We start from the raw sequence: 22,103 nt of genomic DNA on the forward strand, positions 1-22,103 counted from the left end.
AAAATGGTACACGAATGCCTATTCAAATATAGAGATATCTAAGCAGACAGAATACGGCATTGTGGTCGGCAACGTCTGTATAAGATAACAAGTGTCGGGTACAGTTGTTAGATTGGTTACTGCTGCTACAATGGCAAGTTACCTAGATTTAAGTGACATTGAACGTGGTAATGCAGTCAGCTCACGAACGATGCGACACAGAATCTCCAAGGTAGCGATGCAGAGGTGATTTTTGTTGTGACTTGGTTAGACAGCCAAGCCACTAGGAGGAAGCCGAAAGGCACGCGTTTAAGCTCACGCAGGCTGGCGTGAGGTCTGGAAAATGACAAGGAATTATAGTAGCCAAAAATAGTACATAGCTTCTGGAATACTTAACTTTAATTCATAATTGGAGAACATCTCTCTTGACTGTACATGCTTCACAATATAAATAGCAAAGGATATGGCGCCTTGCTAGGTCGTAGCAAATGACGTAGCTGAAGGCTATGCTAACTATCGTCTCGGCAAATGAGAGCGTAATTTGTCAGTAAACCATCGCTAGCAAAGTCGGCTGTACACCTGGGACGAGTGCTAGGAAGTATCTCTAGACCTGCCGTGTGGCGGCGCTCGGTCTGCAATCACTGATAGTGGCGACACGCGGGTCCGACGTATACTAACGGACCGCGGCCGATTTAAAGGCTACCACCCAGCAAGTGTGGTGTCTGGCGGTGACACCACAATTTTCCCGTACGACCGTTTCACAAGTGTACAGAGAGTTTCAGCAACTGGGTAAAAGATCAAATCTCCGACATCGCTGTGTCCGGAAAAACATCCTGCAAGAACGGAACCATCGACGATTGAAGAGAATCGTTCGACATGACAGAAGTTTAATCCTGCCGCAAATTTCTGCACATTTCAATACTGGGTCATCAACAGGTGTCAGCGTGCGAACCATTCAACGAAACATTATCGATATGGGCTTTCGGGGGCAAAGGCCCGCTCGTGTACCCTTAATGAGTCAATGACACAAAGCTTTACAGCTCACCTGGGCCCGTCAACTCAGACGTTGGACTGTTGATGACTGGAAACACGTTGCCTGCTCGGACGAGTATCGTTTCAAATTGTATCCAGCGGATGGACGTGCACAGGTATGAATCCATGGACGCTGCATGGCAGCAGGGAACTGTTCAAGCTGGTGGAGGCTCTGTAATTGTGTGGAGCGTGTGCAGTTGGGACCCCTAATACGTCTACATACGGCTCTGAAAGGTGACACGCGCGTAATCATCCTGTCTCATCATCTGCATCCATATATGTCCATTCTGACAGTCTTGGGTAAAATCCAGCAGGACAATGCGACACCTCATTCGATCAGAATTGCTAAAGAGTCACTCCAGGAACATTCTTCTCAGTTTAAACACTTCCGCTGGTCACCAATATCCCTACATTGACATTCCTGCGTTTCAGACGAGATCTCCACCCCCTCGTATTCTTACGGATTTACGGACAGCCCGGCAGGATTCATGGTGTCAACTCCCTGCAGCAGCACTTGAGGTGGTGTAAAGAGCGATGCCAGCCACGTTGTGTTGCGGCACTTCTGCGTACTCGCGGGGGCGCTACACGATATTAGCCAGGTGTACGACCTTCTTTGGCTCTTCAGTGTATTCCTGGATGTCGAGGACTCAAAACCGCGTCCCAAGTGCTTCATTCGGACGTGACCACATTCTTGGACTGCCCTTGTGTTCAGTTGTAACCAGATCTTCGAGTGAAGCACTTGGAATACGGTTTTGAATGTATGTCGCTGTGTGATAATTTCATTAATTTTTTAGATTTACATATAAGGCCTCAAAATGTCACAGGCTGTGTCTGAGCGGTTCTAGGCGCTTCAGTCCGGAACCGCGCTGCTGCTACGGTCGCAGGTTCGAATTCTGCCTCGGGCATGGCTGCGTGTGATGTCTTTAGGTTAGTTAGGTTTAAGTAATTCTAAGTCTAGCGGACTGATGACCTCAGATGTTAAGTCCCGTAGTACTTAGAGCCAATGAAACAAATTTGTCACAGCGTAGTGCCGAAACTGATATTTAAAATAAAATAAAGTAACACCTCAATTGCACGGCTGTTGGCTAAATTAATTGATAAAAATATAAAAACAGGCGGGCTGCATTTTGTTGTCAGTAGGGAACCAGTAATAACGCAATCGGTACGTAAAGAGAGCTCAGTTACTTCGCATGTCGACTAGTCATTCGACGTCACGCGACTAACAAATGCATCAGGAACATTTCAGTGCTTCTCAAGCTGCGTAAATCGACTGCTGGTGATGTGGTTGGCGAGTGGAAACGAGCTTGAACAACCAAAGCTAAACCAACACCAGGTAGACCTCGTGTGATGACGCACAGAGTTCGTCAAGTATTTCGGAGGATGGTTGGAAGAAACTGCACGAAATCCGTGGTAGGAATCGCTGGCGTGTTTCAAAAAGCCACATACCCTAACGTTGTGAGTCACAGCGTTCAAGAGAATGACCCACGATTTCGGTAGTAAATGCTAAGCGACTCTTGAGGTGGCGTAAAGAGCGATGGCAATGGTCTGTGAAGCACTGGAAGCTGGTGGTTTGGAGAGATGAAACGTGATACATCCTGTAGAAATGGGTGTGGGTTTGGCGAATGCCTGGAGAATGTTACCTGTCATCACGGTTAGGGTTCAATTCAATTGGCTCTGAGCACTATGGGACTCAACATCTTAGGTCATAAGTCCCCTAGAACTTAGAACTACTTAAACCTAACTAACCTAAGGACATCACACACACCCATGCCCGAGGCAGGATTCGAACCTGCGACCGTAGCAGTCCCGCGGTTCCGGATTGCAGCGCCAGAACCGCACGGCCACCGCGGCCGGCTACGGTTAGGGCTCACAGTAATTTACAGAGGAGCTGGTGTCATAATATGGGAGTGTTTTTTGTTGGGTTGTGACTCGCTTATTATGCTGAAAGAAACGTTAAATGTGGAGCATATTTTACAGCATCGTTTACTGTGTACAGAAGTGGAACAGTTTGGACACAATAATTGTTTTTAACAGCATGTCAATGCAACCTATCCCAAAGCAGCGTCTGAGAAACAATGATCTGTGGACAGTATCACTCCTGAAATCGACTGACCTGACAGAAGTCCCGACCTGAAGCCAATGCAACATCTCTGGAGTTGGTTAGAACGTCAGAACTCCAGAGCCCAGATTCCAAAATCACTGTCATCTCTGGTTTTGGCTCTACAACTCTTCTACAGACGTTAGGGCACCTCATTAAAAGTGCCCCCAGCAAAGTTCCAGCGGTCATCAAGGCAAGGATGGGCACACCTCATATTAATGTTGACAAGTAGGTATCTAGATACTTTCGATCAGATATTGAACATAACTATCCACCGAAATGGCAACACCAAGGACGATAGCAAGCAACGAAGTCTTACTTATTGAGCGTCTCCATTATTGTAGGAAGAATACAGAGCTACACTTTGCTGCCATCTCTGACACCAGCAATGGCAGTGGCAACTCAGAGCACCAGAAATGAGCTTGGATGCAAGATACAGGTACGTGATTCATTTCTGCTTCAGCTCCAAGCCAGAGTTCATCTACCGTAGTGAATGCTCTAATGTAAAGCTTTCGTCTCATATTACCTGCTATGGGAAACTGAGGTGCCCAACTGCACCCCATAACATCGCACCAGGTGCTGCCCACTGTAACGACGGATGCCCTATCGCAACCTTCGTTCTACTTGGATCTTCTATGGATGAGTACACCCACAAATTCAATACGGCAACTATCGTTCTCATAGGATCTTCTATACATGGGTACATCTATCGTGATGGTGTGCACAGACCTAGATTTGTTTGGAAAGACCACCAGATGCCACGTGTGTGTTGTCGCTGGATTCTCTGGTCCCACTCAGCGGATACCACGGCATCTCCGTGCTGATAGCCTGTGCTTAACAAGTGAGAATTCCATTTTCAGGCTCGAGGATGTGACTTGGCTGTGCGACCAGGCGAGTAGCATGTCTGTCCTCTCTGGGGCTAATCACTTGGGGCCTATGAGATCCTGTGTGGATCCTTCACAGCCTATCAATTCCATAATAACGTGACAGTCGTGGAATCCTATCCAACATGCACAGCTTTCTCCAATGACTGAGTGCAGCTTCCTTACACAGTCTAGTTATATCGAATTCCGACTTATGCTGTAGGTTTACCTCCTCCTTAAACGGACAAAAATCCACTTCTGACAACCAATCTCTATTCAGATGGGATTTCTGAATGAGAAGTCAGGTGGTTGTCCCAGAAAAAGAGCGACAAGCTTCTAGGATTTGTAGAAAGTGCCTTAACAGCAAGCCGAAGATACGAACCCACGTCCGGAAACGTCATGCATCGACGCCACAGAGCTTTGAAGTTATAATCATTGGTGCCTGCCGCTTGGACCCTGCGTCGGCAGTGAACGTGACTTTGTATGCTGATGGGCCGTTGGCGCAACGTCTCGCAATGAAGTTTCCTATACAGTGATCGCTACTTATCGCCAAAATCACCGATGGAGAAGATGCAGCTTGTTGCGTAGGTAAGCTTGGTCTTCTATGAATGCGATGCTCTGTTGCCTCGATGTTTGACGGATTCAGACTCGGGTTATTTTTCTCCTGTAACCCCCTAACACGCCGGCCGGTGTGGCCGAGCGGTTCTAGGCGCTTCAGTCTGGAACCGCCCGACCACTACGGTCGCAGGTTCGAATCCTGCCTCGGGCATGGATGTGTGTGATGTCTTTAGGTTAGTTAGGTTTAAGTAGTTCTAAGTTCTAGGGGACTGATGACCTCAGATGTTAAGTCCCATAGTGCTCAGAGCCATTTGAGCCATTTTTGTAACCCTCTAACACCTCCAATGTTTTTCGGTAAACAGGAGAAAAATGACCTGCAAATGGAAAACCCATATCAAAACCTGTCATCACCGAGGCAACACAGCATCGCATTCGTAGGAGACAAGACCTGGTCACACAGCAGCTTGTCCATCGTCTCCTTTGACGGTCGTGGCAATCACTCGCGACTACTGAATAACAAACAACTTTGCGAGATGTTCAGCCTATTGTGCATCAGCGTACAAAGTCATGTTTGCTGCCGAAGGGGTGGCCAATGGCAGGCGCCATGGCCTATAAATTCTGCACTCTGTATCATCGTTGGATGATGTTTCCTCAAGACATCCTCTACAACCCCTAGAATCTTGTCGCAACATTTCTGGGACACCTTGTATAGAAACTGAGCATGGCGTCACTCTGCTTACTTTGGTTGCACTGAAAGGCTAATAATTTGCACAGTGCTGGTAATGTCGGCAATTCATGACGATTCGACGTTTCTTGCATACTACAAGCATGATTTTCGCGAATTAAATGTCCAGCAATGCATTAAGTCAAATCTGATTCAGATATATTCATTCTCTATACTGGCAATCGTAATCAAGCACAACTTGAGATTATGTTATCAATGTCATTTCTTATAAGGAAGCTCGAACTACGTGTTATACCATTAGCGACATATGCGTTCGGGAAATAGGAGGACTCATATGTGGTTATGTTGCGTAAATCCGATTGAACCACAAATTGTCTAACTTACAATCTTGCACTACTATCGCGTACATTGTGGAGTGCAGTAAAATTGTTACTTTCGGAGAAGTAGAGCAAGATGTGTAAGAAATGAGCACTCTTGCACACGTTTCTAGTACCCAACGTTTATCAGACCCTCTTCATATTATTTTTACTATTTCTCTGGTCAAACGAGACAAAATCTATGTAAGAACATAATGTTTATGTGTGTTTTCTTAGTCGCATCGCTGTGCCGAGTAGCCGCTTGGTTTGAGGCGTCATGTCACGGACTGCGTGCCCACTCCCGTCAGAGGTTCGAGTCTCCATCGGGCATGGGTGTTTGTGCTGTTCTTAGCATAAGTTCGTTTAAGTTAGTTTAAATAGTGTGTAAGTCTTGGGACCGATGACCTAAGCAGTTTGTCCCTTAGGAATTCACATACATTTGAACTTTTTTTTTTAATCGCATCATGCGATTTCATACATTGTCAAGTTGATCATAATGATCTGAAATTCGACCGTAAACCAGGTTTGCTATTCGCTCCCCGTGCTAATCCCGAACTGACACAAAGAACGGCAAGTAATACGTAACTGAAGCACGTTCTACAACTTCCTAAAATGTTACGTACAGTGTACTTCTATGTTGACATTTTCGTACAGTTTTATCGTCTTCCTCTTTTAAGAAGCTGGAGTTGGTGCTAAGGTGGCGCGCATCCACTGGCTGACTACAGAAAATCGATGTGGAAATTCAGTTGCTACCCGGAAAGGGCTCGACTAATATAATTGGTGATAACGAATGCAGCCTTCTGCATAAATCCAATTAGGGAATCCGGTTCGTTAAGCCGGTTACACAGCCGTAAAAAGTGAATCCGAAGGATATTTCGCTGCTGAGTGGGACTCTTTGAGTTGCTAATGAAGCTATATACTATTTGTCCATTAACTTTCACACCAATCAACAACCCGTGTATCTGCACTGAAGCTCATGTCTCATTTACTAGGTTACAAAACAGCGGTGCGACCGATTGCGGATTTAAGAAATCCTAGCGCAACTAGGAATGTATTCGGAAATAATGTTTAGATGCACCATAATGGAGGAAAAATGCTGGTATAGTGATGTATCAAGAGGTGGTAGAACGATTCGCGAAAACTGCTGCACCATATTTTTGTGTGTACTGTATCGAGAGTAGATTTTTGTTAATACACGAAGTGCTTGTATGTAATGTATTTGGTAAGCATTTTAATACAGCACCTCATCAGTGTAGATAAGATGAAGAATTTAAGCATCTAAAAGACAGAAAGTTATTGTAGCCAAACACTACCTAAAACATACGTACTCATTAACTGTACTGTTACAGCAAGTGCGGGTAAAGACATATGTCCCGCCTAAAAGTTTCATGATACCGTAGTCCCAACTTCACCGTTGTACTCAAATGAAAGAAAAACGCAGTGCAGTAAATAATGGAAAATATCGTCACGAACTACAGGCAGATATTATAGGGAAATACACCAGGAAGCACCACAAAAATTGTACATAGTAGTTACTCAGACGAAGTTTAAACAAAGCTGTTCCGAGTAACACGTAGAAACTGATAGAGAAGCCACCCTTTATTGAGAATGCGGAAACGTGGGGGATATTAATCGCACTGCACAAAACTAAGACAGTAACACCACCTGAAGCAGCCATGCAGCAATGGTGTCAAAGCCCCTAACGAATACCAATCTTTCAGAATATGGAGGTGTAAGAATCTCCAAAGTATGCCGTTCTTTGTCACTCATAACCCGCCTATGTCACTTGATGTGGCCAGCCACGAATTCCTTTCCAAGCTCTCCATCTCATTGTCGCGCTTGCACTCCATGTCCTCTATTATTTGTCGGATATATTTCGCAGACTGTCTTCCCCTGCAGTTTTCACCCTCCACAGCTCCTTGTCGCACCAAGGAAATTATTCCCTGATGTCGCAACATACGAGGGATATTCAATAAGTAATGAAAAACGTCTTTTTCTCGGACAAATTTGGCTGAAAAAAGATGGAATGTGTTGCGGGACATCGTGGAATATTTCCCACTTCAGCCCCTACAGTTTCATGAAGTTCGGATAGGAGGTGGCCTTCAAAACGGCATCTTACCGGAGGTGCTCTCCATGCAAAGAGCTGCCTTCGAGTTTCTTTGGCGAAAACTCAGAGCATCACAGATATTCGTAGGCGCTTGCAGAATATCTACGGAGACCTGACAGTGAACAAAAGCACGGTGAGACGTTGGGCGAGGCGTCTATCATCATCGCAACAATTTCGCGCAAACCTACTCAATCTACCGCGTGCCGGCTGACCACGCACAGCAGTGACTCCTGCAATGTTGGAACGTGCGGACACTCTCACTAGAGGTGATCACAATCGAACACCCCGCTGCACTACTGGGCGTTGACATCTTTGTTAATAGTGGAGACACACTCTCCCGCCAGTTTGGGTACTCAAAGTTGTGTGTCCGATCAATACATCGCTGCCTAACGAAAGATTATAAAGAGCAAAGAAAGACAATCTGCATGGAATTCTTTGCGCGTTAAGAGGCTGATTGTAACTTTTTTTTTTCGAATATCATCAGAGGCGATGAAACATGGATTCATCTCTTCGAACGGGAAACAAATCGGCTATTTAAGGAAAGGCGCCACACCACCGTTCATCCAAAGAATACAGGGTTATTACAAATGATTGAAGCAATTTCACAGCTCTGCAATAACTTTATTATTTGAGATATTTTCAAAATGCTTTGCACACACATACAAAAACTCAAAAAGTTTTCTTAGGCATTCACAAATGTTCGATATGTGCCCCTTTAGTGATTCGGCAGACATCAAGCCGATAATCAAGTTCCTCCCACACTCGGCGCAGCATGTCCCCATCAATGAGTTCGAAAGCATCGTTGATGCGAGCTCGCAGTTCTGGCACGTTTCTTGGTAGAGGAGGTTTAAACACTGAATCTTTCACATAACCCCACAGAAAGAAATCGCATGGGGTTAAGTCGGGAGAGCGTGGAGGCCATGACATGAATTGCCGATCATGATCTCCACCACGATCGATCCATCGGTTAACCCAGTCTCCTGTTTAAGAAATGCCGAACATCATGATGGAAGTGCGGTGGAGCACCATCCTGTTGAAAGATGAAGTCGGCGCTGTCGGTCTCCAGTTGTGGCATGAGCCAATTTTCCGCGGGCTACGCGTGAAACTTGCCCGCACGCGTTCAACCGTTTCTTCGCTCACTGCAGGCCGACCCGTTGATTTCCTCTTACAGAGGCATCCAGAAGCTTTAAACTGCGCATACCATCGCCGAATGGAGTTAGCAGTTGGTGGATCTTTGTTGAACTTCGTTCTGAAGTGTCGTTGCACTGTTATGACTGACTGATGTGAGTGCATTTCAAGCACGACATACGCTTTCTCGGCTCCTGTCGCCAATTTGTCTCACTGCGCTCTCGAGCGCTCTGGCGGCAGAAACCTGAAGTGCGGCTTCAGCCGAACAAAACTTTATGAGTTTTTCTACGTATCTGTAGTGTGTCGTGACCATATGTCAATGAATGGAGCTACAGTGAATTTATGAAATCGCTTCAATCATTTGTAATAGCCCTGTACTTTCAAAGCCGCACCTCAGCCGGTAGATTCACGGCGTCGGTCGTCTGCGACAGTGAGGGAGTTATTCTGTTTGATGTCCTCCCTCATGGCGCAACGATCAACAGTAAAGTGCATTGTGCTACCCTCAGGATACTGATGAAACGACTTTAGCGTGTTCGTCGCCACAAACTAAGTTTTCCATCTCCGTGACAACGCGAGGCCTCACCCAAGTCTCCGCGCCAGAGGGGTGCTCACATAACTTCGTCGAGCTGTTGTTCCCCGTCCTCCATCCACCCTGGATTTCGCACCTTCTGACTTACAGGGTGTTTCAAAAATGACCGGTATATTTGAAACGGCAATACAAACTAAACGAGCAGCGATAGAAATACACCGTTTGTTGCAATATGCTTGGGACAACAGTACATTTTCAGGCAGACAAACTTTCGAAATTACAGTAGTTACAATTGTCAACAACAGATGGCGCTGCGGTCTGGGAACCTCTATAGTACGATATTTTCCACATATCCACCATGCGTAGCAATAATATGGCGTAGTCTCTGAATGAAATTACCCGAAACCTTTGACAATGTGTCTGGCGGAATGGCTTCACATGCAGATGAGATGTACTGCTTCAGCTGTTCAATTGTTTCTGGATTCTGGCGGTACACCTGGTCTTTCAAGTGTCCCCACAGAAAGAAGTCACAGCGGTTCATGTCTGGCGAATAGGGAGGCCAATCCACGCCGCCTCCTGTATGTTTCGGATAGCCCAAAGCAATCACACGATCACCGAAATATTCATTCAGGAAATTAAAGACGTCGGCCGTGCGATGTGGCCGGGCACCATCTTGCATAAACCACGAGGTGTTCGCAGTGTCGTCTAAGGCAGTTTGTACCGCCACAAATTCACGAAGAATGTCCAGATAGCGAGATGCAGTAATCGTTTCGGATCTGAAAAATGGGCCAATGATTCCTTTGGAAGAAATGGCGGCCCAGACCAGTACTTTTTGAGGATGCAGGGACGATGGGACTGCAACATGGGGCTTTTCGGTTCCCCATATGCGCCATTTCTGTTTATTGACGAAGCCGTCCATGTAAAAATAATCTTCGTCAGTAAACCAAATGCTGCGCACATGCATATCGCCGTCATCAATCCTGTGCACTATATCGTTAGCGAATGTCTCTCGTGCAGCAATGGTAGCGGCGCTGAGGGGTTGCCGCGTTTGAATTTTGTATGGATAGAGGTGTAAACTCTGGCGCATGAGACGATACGTGGACGTTGGCGTCATTTGGACCGCAGCTGCAACACGGCGAACGGAAACCCGAGGCCGCTGTTGGATCACCTGCTGCACTAGCTGCGCGTTGCCCTCTGTGGTTGCCGTACGCAGTCGCCCTACCTTTCCAGCACGTTCATCCGTCACGTTCCCAGAACGTTGAAATTTTTCAAACAGATCCTTTATTGTATCGCTTTTCGGTCCTTTGGTTACATTAAACCTCCGTTGAAAACTTCGTCTTGTTGCAACAACACTGTGTTCTAGGCCGTGGGATTCCAACACCAGAAAAATCCTCTGTTCTAAGGAATAAACCATGTTGTCCACAGCACACTTGCACGTTGTGAACAGCACACGCTTACAGCAGAAAGACGACGTACAGAATGGCGCACCCACAGACTGCGTTGTCTTCTATATCTTTCACATCACTTGCAGCGCCATCTGTTGTTGAAAATTGTAACTACTGTAATTTCGAAAGTTTGTCCGCCTGAAAATGTACTGTTGTCCCAAGCATATTGCAACAAACGGTGTATTTCTATCGCTACTCGTTTAGTTTTTATTGCCGTTTCAAATATACCGGTCATTTTTGAAACACCCTGTACATCTGTTTGGCCTAATGAAGGACGCACTCAGTGGGAGCAGCACAGAGATGACTGGGAGGTTATTACTGCAGCAAGACGTTAGCACCGACGTCGACCAATAGGTCGCACCGTGCGAGACTATACGCCCTCGCAATAGAGTAGCGTAAGCCCACCCGCTTCACCGTGCGGTCTAACGCACTGCTTTCCTGGCGGGAAGGCGTGCCGGCCCCCGGCACGAATCGGCCCGCCGGATTTGTGTCGAGGTCCGGTATGCTGGCCAGCCTGTGGATGATTTTTAAGGCGGTTCTCCATCTGCCTCGGCGAATGCGCGCTGGTTCCCCTTATTCCGCCCCAGTTACACTATGTCGGCGATTGCTGCGCAAACACTTTCTCCACGTACGTGTACACCATAGCTACTCTATCACGCAAAAATTGGGGTTACACTCGTCTGGTGTGAGACGTTTTCTTCTCCCCCGGTCTGTTCAGTTCCTGCTCATAAGTTAGGTGATCTATTCATCTAATCTCCAGCATTCTCCTGTACGTCACATTTCCAAAGCTTCTATTCCCGTCCAAAAAGTTGCCGTCCATACACGGCTGCACTTCATACAAATACTTTCAGAAAAGATTTTGTAACACTTATCTCTATTTTCGATGTTAACAAATTTGTCTTCTTTTCTTGCCATTTCCAGTCTACATCTAGCATCCTCTCTACTTCGACGCTGGCCGGAGCGGCCGTGCGGTTCTAGGCGCTACAGTCTAGCACCGCGCGACCGCTACGGTCGCAGGTTCGAATCCTGCCTCGGGCATGGATGTGTGTGATGTCCTTAGGTTAGTTAGGTGTAAGTAGTTCTATGTTCTAGGGGACTGATTACCTCACACGTTAAGTCCCATAGTGCTCAGAGTCATTTGAAACATTCTGCTTCGACCATCATCAGTTATTTTGCTACCAAAATAACAGAACTCATCTACTGCTTTATGTGTGTCGTTTCCTACTCTAATTCCCTCAGCCTCACCTGCTTTAGTTCAACTACATTCCATTATCCTTATTTTGATGTTGTTGACCTTCATCTTGCATCCTGCTTTCAAGACAATGTCCATTCCATTATCCTTATTTTGCTGTTGTTGACGTTCTCCTTTCAAGACAATGTCCATTCCTTTCAACCACTCTTCCAGCTCCTTTGCTGTCTCTCACAGAATAACAATGTCATCGTGAAATCTGAAAGTTTTTATTTGTTCTCCCTGAATTTTAATTGCTACTATTTTTTTTTTTTTTTTTTTTTTTGGGTTGCTTGCTCAGTGTAGAGTTTGAATAACATTGGTACAGGCCTCTCAGCCACTGCTCCCCATCCGTATATATGTATATATATATATATATATATATATATATATATATATATATATATGGCACACCTGAAAAAAATTGTGAACTCTCTTCCACGTCTAACTGAGGCCATTATCTAGAGGCAATGTACACGGTAGTCGAGCGACTAATGTTTTCGCAGTTGCTGCGATGTTGCTTACGGATCAGAATACGTACACGGTGGCAATAGGTTTCAGGAATTTCCTGGTAACGTCTGAGATACTACATTGTTGAAAATTCATTCTTTTCCTTTACGCGGAAGATAGAGGAGTGTTAGGACTTGGCTGTTTAGAAAACAGCGTCCCATTTGCGTTTTTTGAAATAGCACAATTCGTTTTGTTCGAAAACTGGACGTCATAACAAGGAGAGACTGTGGTATAGGCTCCCCTGCAGCGGCGAGAGGTCGTTTGCCCCCGGGCATATTTAGGCTGCGCCTGCGGCTTCCCGGAAAACAAACAGCGCCGGAGATGCGATGCAACTGGTAGAGACACGGAGCGCGTGGGGATTTAGATTCCGGGAGCACTCCGGCTGTTTGTTGCTTCTGCTTTAAAAGCCAGCCTGACAGCACAGCCGTGTTTTTCAGGCTCTTCCTTGCTCTGGCTAAGAAGAGCAAAACCGATACCCTTTCGCCGGCTCATGATCCTCCCTCTGTTGTCTTCCGCGCAGTTGTGCAACGTCTGCTCCACCATCGTCCCACACTGCTCTTTTAATGTGCTACCTGAATACTCAGCATTACATCGGGCTAGTCACTGAACCGATATATCATCGATATTGCCAGGAGTTATGTAGTATGACTTAATTAATTCATGGGATGACATTATATTGATTTTATTATTACATACCGCCTGTCCAGAAAGTTTCTAGACTGATTTTATCCGTTGCCTACAAGAGCGGCGTCAGTGCAGCGACTATATTGTTGGCTGGACTGGAAACTACACATGTGCATTCGATCAGTCAGTTGTGAGCTCGCAGTGTTAAGTAGTGCGGCTGTAATGTGTCATGGCTGTTGTACAACAAATCGCAATGGAGCAACATTTCGTAACCATGTGTTCAAGCCATTCTACGGAATGTAAGAGGACAGTGTCAGCAGACTCTGGCCTGCATAGCTTGATTGGTGAGCAAAAACAGCTATGCATAGATGACTACCATCATTTGATCGAAATGCAAAACGCGGACAACTATTTCCTGAAAAAACTCTTCTGATCTGATAAAAGTTGACTTATTGCGGACAGATTCTGCTCAGTTACTTGTTAGGAGACTTGGTGTTATCAATACGAACCTACACCAAAACGAGAAAGAGCCTGTAACTATTCTGACAAGTCATCACTTTCACACCGCCACAAATACGACGCTACAAGCCTCTTACCCCTACGGAAAATAAGTGTACCAAGGTGGGTAGAAAGTGGTTCAAATGGCTCAAATGGCTCTGAGCACTATGGGACTTAACATCTGAGGTCATCAGTCCCCTAGACTTACTGCCTCGTGATGACTGGGTGTTGTGTGATGTCCTTAGGTTAGTTAGGTTTAAGTAGTTCTAAGTTCTAGGGAACTGATGACCATAGATGTTAAGTCCCATAGTGCTCAGAGCCATTTTTTTTGAACCCCTAGACTTAGAACTCCTTAAACCTAACTAACCTAAGGACATCACACACATCCGAGGTAGGATTCGACTGTAGCAGTCGCGCGGTTCCGGTATAAATTGCTCCAGGCGTTTCACAGCTATGCTGTGACGCGTGCACACACACACACACACACACACACACACACACACACACACATACACAACTACTTAAACCTAACTAACCTAAGGACATCACACACACCCATGCCCGAGGGAGGACTCGAACCTCCGCCGGGACCAGCTGCACAGTCCATGACTGCAGCGCCTAGACCGCGAGCAACTATCACAAGGACATCCGACGTCTCGTTCGAAAATCATATTTAGAAGGAGTCCGTCGCGAAAGCCTTAGCCAACACATGATACCTCCTTTTCGTCATTCCATTACGACCCCGCGTCAAATTATTTTACGGCGCTGATGCCATACAACTGACCACGATAGGCACACCACGTTACTGCGACGACTTTCGTTAGCTCTGGAGGGTTACACGATCACCAGGTAGCAGTTCTGCCTCATCTACACGTTTCCAGAGCTGACAGTGATCTCTCTCAAGTGGGACACTAATGCTTTGTTTACTGAGTTTCTCATATTCAAATTGTATGAAGAGCGACTATGGAAGCGTAAAAAATTTGTAATTTTGTAAATGGAATGAACTGAGGAGCATAGATACTGTGGCAGGTACTTTCCTTGAAAAGTGACTCGAAATGTTTGTTTTCATTTTGATTATTTAACCTTCAGCTTATCAGGATGGTCTGAAAAGTTTCCGACCTAGCAAAGAAACAAGACATTTTTTTATTGAAATTTTTTTTGGTTTTTCTACAATGATGTTGATGCGATGCTGCCATCATCTCTTTAACCCATTTCCCTGCAAAGCATTTCTTTACAAAGATGTTTGCTTCTTCATTTGACGAAAAGTTCTGTCCTCCGAATTCAACTTTTAGCCTGTGGAACAAAAAAATTTTGGCTTGGAGCTAAATATTGTGAGTAAGATGTATGATCAAGCAACTGAAACAGCGATTTGTTGATTTTCACCATGGAATTAAAACGATGCATTGTCTTGGTGAAACAATTGTTATTTTTTCTTCAGGAAATGTGACCTTTTCTTTGTTCTTCAATTTCCGCTTTCAGCTTGTCAAATAACGTCGCGTATTGTGATCCTGCAATAGTCTTTTCTTTTTCTCTAGCACCAATTAGTTACCTTGAATAATGTTATAATCAGTGGTTGCAAGTTTCGGCCGACCCAAGCGTTCATTGTTACCCAGGATGATACGGCCACGTTTAAACCCATCGGCCGAGAAATCTCACCGTGGTAAAGAATGGTGCTGAGTCCCGGTACACAGTGCCCAACTCGTATACAATTTGCGTAGGTGTACTGCTTTTGAATAAGAAAAATTTAATGACAATTCGATGATAGATTTTGGTCATTTTCACAAAAACACTTGTACTCACTCACTAAAACCTCTGCCAGAGCAGATCACCTTCCCATTATACACTGAAGAGCCAAGGAAACAGGTACACCTGCCTAGTATCGTGCAGAGCCCACGCGAGCACGCAGAAATGCCCCAACACGACGTGGTATGGAGTCGAGCAATGTCTGAAGTAGGGCTGCAGGGAAATGACACCTCGAAACCTGCAGGGCTGTCCATATATCCGTAAGAGTACAGTCGGGTGGAGATTTCTTCTGAAAAGCGCTTTGCAAAGCATTCCAGATATGCTCAATAATGCTAATGACTGAGGTTTGGTGGTCAGAGAAGTTGTTTAAACTCATAAGAGTGTTCGTGGAACGACTCTGTAGCAATTCTGGACATGTGGAGCGTTGTATTGTCCTACTGGAATTGCCCATGTCCGTCGAAATGTACAACGGACATGAATGGGTGTAGGTGATCAGACATATGCCTGCGTACGTGTCATCTGTCAGAGACGTATCTAGACGTATCTATGGTCCCATGTCACTGCAACTGCACGCGCCCCACACCATTAGAGAGCATCCACCAGCTTAAACAGTTCCCTGCTGACATGCAGGGTCCAAGGATTCATGAGCGATACCCGTACACGTCCATCCGCTCGATAAAATTGGAAACATGTTTCCGGTCTTCAACAGTCCAATGTCGGTGTTGACGGGCATAGGCGAGGCGTAAAGCGTCGTGTGGTATAGTTATCGACGGTAAACGAGTGGAACTTCTCCTCCAAAAACCCATATCGATGATATTTCTTTGAGTGGTTCAGATGCTGAAACTTGTTGATGGCCCAGCATTGAAATCTGCGCAATTTGCGGAAGGGTTGCACTTCTGTGACGTTGAACGGTTATTCTCAGTCGTTTTTAGTCCCGTTCTTGCAGGATCATTTTCCGGCCAGAGCAATGTCGGAAATTTGATGTTTTACCGCATTCCTCATGTTCACGGTACACTCGTGAAATGGTCGTACAGGAAAATCCCTACTTCATCGCTACCTCGGAGATGCTGTGTCCCATCGCTCGTGCGCCGACTGTAACAAAGCTTCAGATACAAACAACGACCGGAACTGCGGTAGATCTGATATTGCCCTCAAGTCTTCGAAGGAAGCACTTGAGAATTCACGACATCCAGAAACAGATGGCTCCAGTACACCAAAAAATGGTTCAAATGGCTCTGAGCACTATGGGACCTAACTTCTAAGGTCATCAGTCCCCTAGAACTTAGAACTACTTAAACCTAACTAACCTAAGGACATCACACACATCCATGCCCGAGGCAGGATTCGAACCTGCGACCGTAGCGGTCGCACGGTTCCAGACTGTAGCGCCTTTAACCGCTTGGCCACCACGGCCGGCTCCAGTACACCAGTATCGATAACTTTTAGAGGTGTATTGGGGCCTGAAAATGGTATACCGAATTGCCCAAACTGGTAGCGAAAACAAAATAACCTCTGAACGTGCACGACCTTTTGACGAATTCCTTAGTCAAATAATGAAGTAATAATATAATTGTGTCCAAACGGTTTTATTTAGACAGTATAAATTCCACAAGATATGAAACGAAAAAATAAATCTGTATTGCTATTTCAAACCACGTGACTAAACACAGACCGTTACGACGCGCCTCAGGGAGGTGTTTTACACAACACAATGGAATTCCGGACACGGCTGCCACGCGTTCTTCTCCAAACGTGTTTTACAGGCACGATAATTGTGATAAATAATCGCACACATTCAGTTCGTAATGCAAAGTTTCAACGTAAAAATCTCATTTTACGCAACTGCAGCGAAGCATTTAGCTTTGGGTACTTAAAAATGTACATTAATTAATTACCGATACATGACTGGTTTTTTAGGTGACTGCTAGCCCGGTTTTTACGTGCGAAGAGTGCAAATCATAAACCTGATTGGCATATATGTTACCGAATTAGATGTGGGTGCGTGTGCGTGCGTGGGTGTATATGATTTGATATTCTCGTATTTGAATTGTAAATGCGTCATTTAGGGTTATTATGAGATTAAATCGTTTACAGCAGAAGCTTCTGTTTGTGGTGTTGTCGGGTGACATGGCTTACTCATGAAAATTGTTGCTGTTGTTTTGGTCTTAAGTTCAAAGACTTCCTGCTAATGTATCGTGTGCAAGAAACATCGTCCCTGTACAGAGCTGTAGTAGCGTTGGTCAGTTAAGGTCAGGTTCTCATTCAAAATGGTAAAAAGTTCGGCAGTTCATTTATTCTATTTTTTAAAGGTATTTGTGTCTAGAATGTTGGGACTAAAAGGTCTTTTAATCCGTGCCATACGAAAGTTTCTGCAGCCCACTGTTCGAAGCAGTGTCACGGCCGCCGTGGGACGCTCTCAGCTGGAGACGCTAGGCTCATGCCGTGACGCACGTTGAAAAAATGATTTGTATTGAAGAACGCATGCAAACATATTCGCTGAAAAGGCTGACGAACAACGAGTGCAGGCTGCCGAACGCAACATATCCAGCGCAGCCATATCCGGTTTTCTCGCCAAGACGAAAGAGGGAATTGCTCTCCAGGAAGAATTCGAGTTAGAGGAGGGGTTGATGTACGGTCCTCGAACATATTTCATGACTTTTTGGAGACACCTTGTATTTGATGTCTTTTTTTTTCCTTTGTCTTACTGTCGGGGAATACAGTCGCACATTACCTAAAAGACAAAAAATGGTTCAAATGGCTCTGAACGCTGTGGGACTTAACTTCTGAGGCCATCAGCCCCCTAGAACTTAGAACTACTTAAACCTAACTAACCTAAGGACGTCACACACATCCGTGCCCGAGGCAGGATTCGAACCTGCGACCGTAGCGGGCGCGCGGTTCCAGACTGAAGCGCCTAGAACCGTTCGGCCACACTGCCCGGCCCTAAAAGACAATTTGAAGTTTTCCACCGTGGTTGTTTTTGACTAGTATTCTTGCACGAGTTACTGATTTAGACCTTGCACGTCCTTTTCAAGAACAGTAGTGTCGATGCATTACACAAATATTCGATTAAAAAAAGACGGACATAGCACACACAAGCAAAGCGATGGAGATCCTGCAAGTGAAGGGGTACTCCTAAAATGGCCTGCAAGGCCGCAGTTGGCCAGTCGTGCAAGACGTAATGAAGTGAATAATTTGTCAAAAGCAGCCGAGGTGGAAAACTTCAAACGGTCCTTCAAGTACACGAGGACGTGATGATGCAGAAAAGTAATACCTCCGAATATATTGTATGAAAATTATTAGAGTTTTCCAAATAAAATTAATGTTATTAACATTCTACATCTGTACTCTTCGTGTCTAGATATTTATTTCTCAAGATAGTCACGCCGGTGACAAATTCGCTCCTCCCAAAGGAAGACCAGATTGTTGATGCCGTCACTGTAGAATGTTTTGACTTTGATGGTGCCACAACGTCACCTATTCTTGCACCCCTTCATCACCATCAAAGAGAAGTCCTCGAAGGTTTTCTGCAAGTTTCTGAAACAGATGAAAGTCAGATGGTGGCTGATCTGGACTATATGGAGGATCATGCACGACGTCGCATTGTTGCAGGATGTTGCCACACTCATGTGTTGTCAGGCATTTATATTTTGAAGGAGATGGTTCTCCGTGTGAGGATGAACTCTTCGATTTAGAAACTCGAACACAGCACGCTGCTCCTCGCCCACCGACATTGTTACGTTACACTCTCCCATATTACCCGCTACGATTCGACGGCCGGAGTGGCCGTGCGGTTCTAGGCGCTACAGTCTGGAGCCGAGCGACCGCTACGGTCGCAGGTTCGAATCCTGCCTCGGGCATGGATGTGTGTGATGTCCTTAGGTTAGTTAGGTTTAAGTAGTTCTAAGTTCTAGGGGACTGATGACCACAGATGTTAAGTACCATAGTGCTCAGAGCCATTTGAACCATTTTGAGCGCTACGATTCGGTGCCCTCTAGCGGCTTAGGGCTGCAAATACACTCCTGGAAATGGAAAAAAGAACACATTGACACCGGTGTGTCAGACCCACCATACTTGCTCCGGACACTGCGAGAGGGCTGTACAAGCAATGATCACACGCACGGCACAGCGGACACACCAGGAACCGCGGTGTTGGCCGTCGAATGGCGCTAGCTGCGCAGCATTTGTGCACCACCGCCGTTAGTGTCAGCCAGTTTGCCGTAGCATACAGAGCTCCATCGCAGTCTTTAACACTGGTAGCATGCCGCGACAGCGTGGACGTGAACCGTATGTGCAGTTGACGGACTTTGAGCGAGGGCGTATAGTGGGCATGCGGGAGGCTGGGTGGACGTACCGCCGAATTGCTCAACACGTGGGGCGTGAGGTCTCCACAGTACATCGATGTTGTCGCCAGTGATCGGCGGAAGGTGCACGTGCCCGTCGACCTGGAACCGGACCGCTGTGACGCACGGATGCACGCCAAGACCGTAGGATCCTACGCAGTGCCGTAGGGGACCGCACCGCCACTTCCCAGCAAATTAGGGACACTGTTGCTCCTGGGGTATCGGCGAGGACCATTCGCAACCGTCTCCATGAAGCTGGGCTACGGTCCCGCACACCGTTAGGCCGTCTTCCGCTCACGCCCCAACATCGTGCAGCCCGCCTCCAGTGGTGTCGCGACAGGCGTGAATGGAGGGACGAAAGGAGACGTTTCGTCTTCAGCGATGAGAGTCGCTTCTGCCTTGGTGCCAATGATGGTCGTATGCGTGTTTGGCGCCGTGCAGGTGAGCGCCACAATCAGGACTGCATACGACCGAGGCACACAGGGCCAACACCCGGCATCAAGGTGTGGGGAGCGATCTCCTACACTGGCCGTACACCACGGGTGATCGTCGAGGGGACACTGAATAGTGCACGGTACATCCAAACCGTCATCGAACCCATCGTTCTACCATTCCTAGACCGGCAAGGGAACTTGCTGTTCCAACAGGACAATGCACGTTCGCATGTATCCCGTGCCACCCAACGTGCTCTAGAAGGTGTAAGTCAACTACCCTGGCCAGCAAGATCTCCGGATCTGTCCCCCATTGAGCATGTTTGGGACTGGATGAAGCGTCGTCTCACGCGGTCTGCACGTCCAGCACGAACGCTGGTCCAAGTGAGGCGCCAGGTGGAAATGGCATGGCAAGCCATTCCACAGGACTACATCCAGCATCTCTACGATCGTCTCCATGGGAGAATAGCAGCCTGCATTGCTGCGAAAGGTGGATATACACTGTACTAGTGCCGACATTGTGCATGCTCTGTTGCCTGTGTCTATGTGCCTGTGGTTCTGTCAGTGTGATCATGTGATGTATCTGACCCCAGGAATGTGTCAATAAAGTTTCCCCTTCCTGGGACAATGAATTCATGGTGTTCTTATTTCAATTTCCAGGAGTGTATGTAGACATGAATTATAAAGATGTAGAATGTTAATGACATGTGTTTTATTTAAAAAGCCTTAAGAGTCTTACCTAAAAAGTAGGGAGTAATTGCTGTGCAGCACTCCGTCGTACATTCTTCTATTTGTAAATTTTTCACAATTATGTTACCTTTAAGATTTTTGAAATAATTAAATACTCTTGATTTCTGGACATGCCTCATAGGAGAATGTTGAAGTTCTTAGCAAGAGACCAAGAGAAAACACCGGGATTACGAACTGAAGGGAATTCGGGGAATGACATAAGGAACATGTATTAAATGTATTCGCAGCTGCGAATTTGGACAACCATCAGCTGTATAATGAACTTTCTGTCGTGCCGGGACTCGAATCCAGAATTTCCTCTTATCGCCGGCCGCGGTGGTCTAGTGGTTCTAGGCGCTCAGTCTGGAACCGCGCGAGTGCTACGGTCCCAGGTTCGAATCCTGCCTCGGGCATGGGTGTGTGTGTTGTCCTTAGGTTAGTTAGGTTTAAGTAGTTCTAAGTTTTAGGGGCCTGATGACCACAGATGTTAAGTCCCATAGTGCTCAGAGCCATTTGAACCATTTTGAATCCGTCTTATCACGGGCTGTCGCCTTACCATCTGTCTACTCGAGGACGACTCACAACCAGATCCTAACTTACAAATGTCATCACCCGTGTGTCTACATCCTGTACTCGAACATCCATTACACGTATTCCCGCTCAGGAGTGACATTTTACCTGAAAGTCACCTACCCAGTATCGGCGGAAAAGGACGGTATTGCACTGCCTGTGTTACTCAGAAATATGATGCAAAGTTCATCTGCATGTCCGAAGGTAATTTGCATAGTGCTTCTGAACAGCGCAGGCGGTGCAATATCGTGTAAAGGAAAATGCTGGATCAACGCTGCATCGGCGGAGGTGAAACTCATAACGGGTAAATATGCCTAGACGAGGTTTTTATCGGATAGCGGACGTGCCGTAGTTGATGATGCCGGCTACGATGTTTCGTAAGATCGAATGCAGCACAGAAGCTATTTCGGTAATAAAGTCACGGTCCTAATGCTGGGTGCGGCATCCCGTGTCACGTTTGTTTGGCGAGTAGCGACCCTGCGGACGAGTGAAAATACCGGGTCAAGTGGCTGTTGTCTGTCTGCGTTACTGCGGGCCATTCTTGTGTCAGCTGAGGCGCCTGTGTCGCGGGCTCTCCTCGTCAGCAGGGCAACGTCCACGCAAGGTCTCTGCCACGTTTGCTTTTCTAAAGGCCAATGGTACGCCGG

At 46.3% G+C, this 22,103-nt stretch overlaps 1 protein-coding gene across 2 annotated transcripts in view; it reads right to left on the reverse strand.

The window, feature by feature from the left end:
- Positions 1 to 22,103, reverse strand: part of LOC126106385 (connectin) — a 749,467-nt gene that overhangs the window by 98,441 nt on the left and 628,923 nt on the right. The window lies entirely within an intron of this gene.

The sequence above is a fragment of the Schistocerca cancellata genome, chromosome 10, assembly GCF_023864275.1.
Source record: "Schistocerca cancellata isolate TAMUIC-IGC-003103 chromosome 10, iqSchCanc2.1, whole genome shotgun sequence".
Lineage (NCBI taxonomy): Eukaryota > Metazoa > Arthropoda > Insecta > Orthoptera > Acrididae > Schistocerca > Schistocerca cancellata.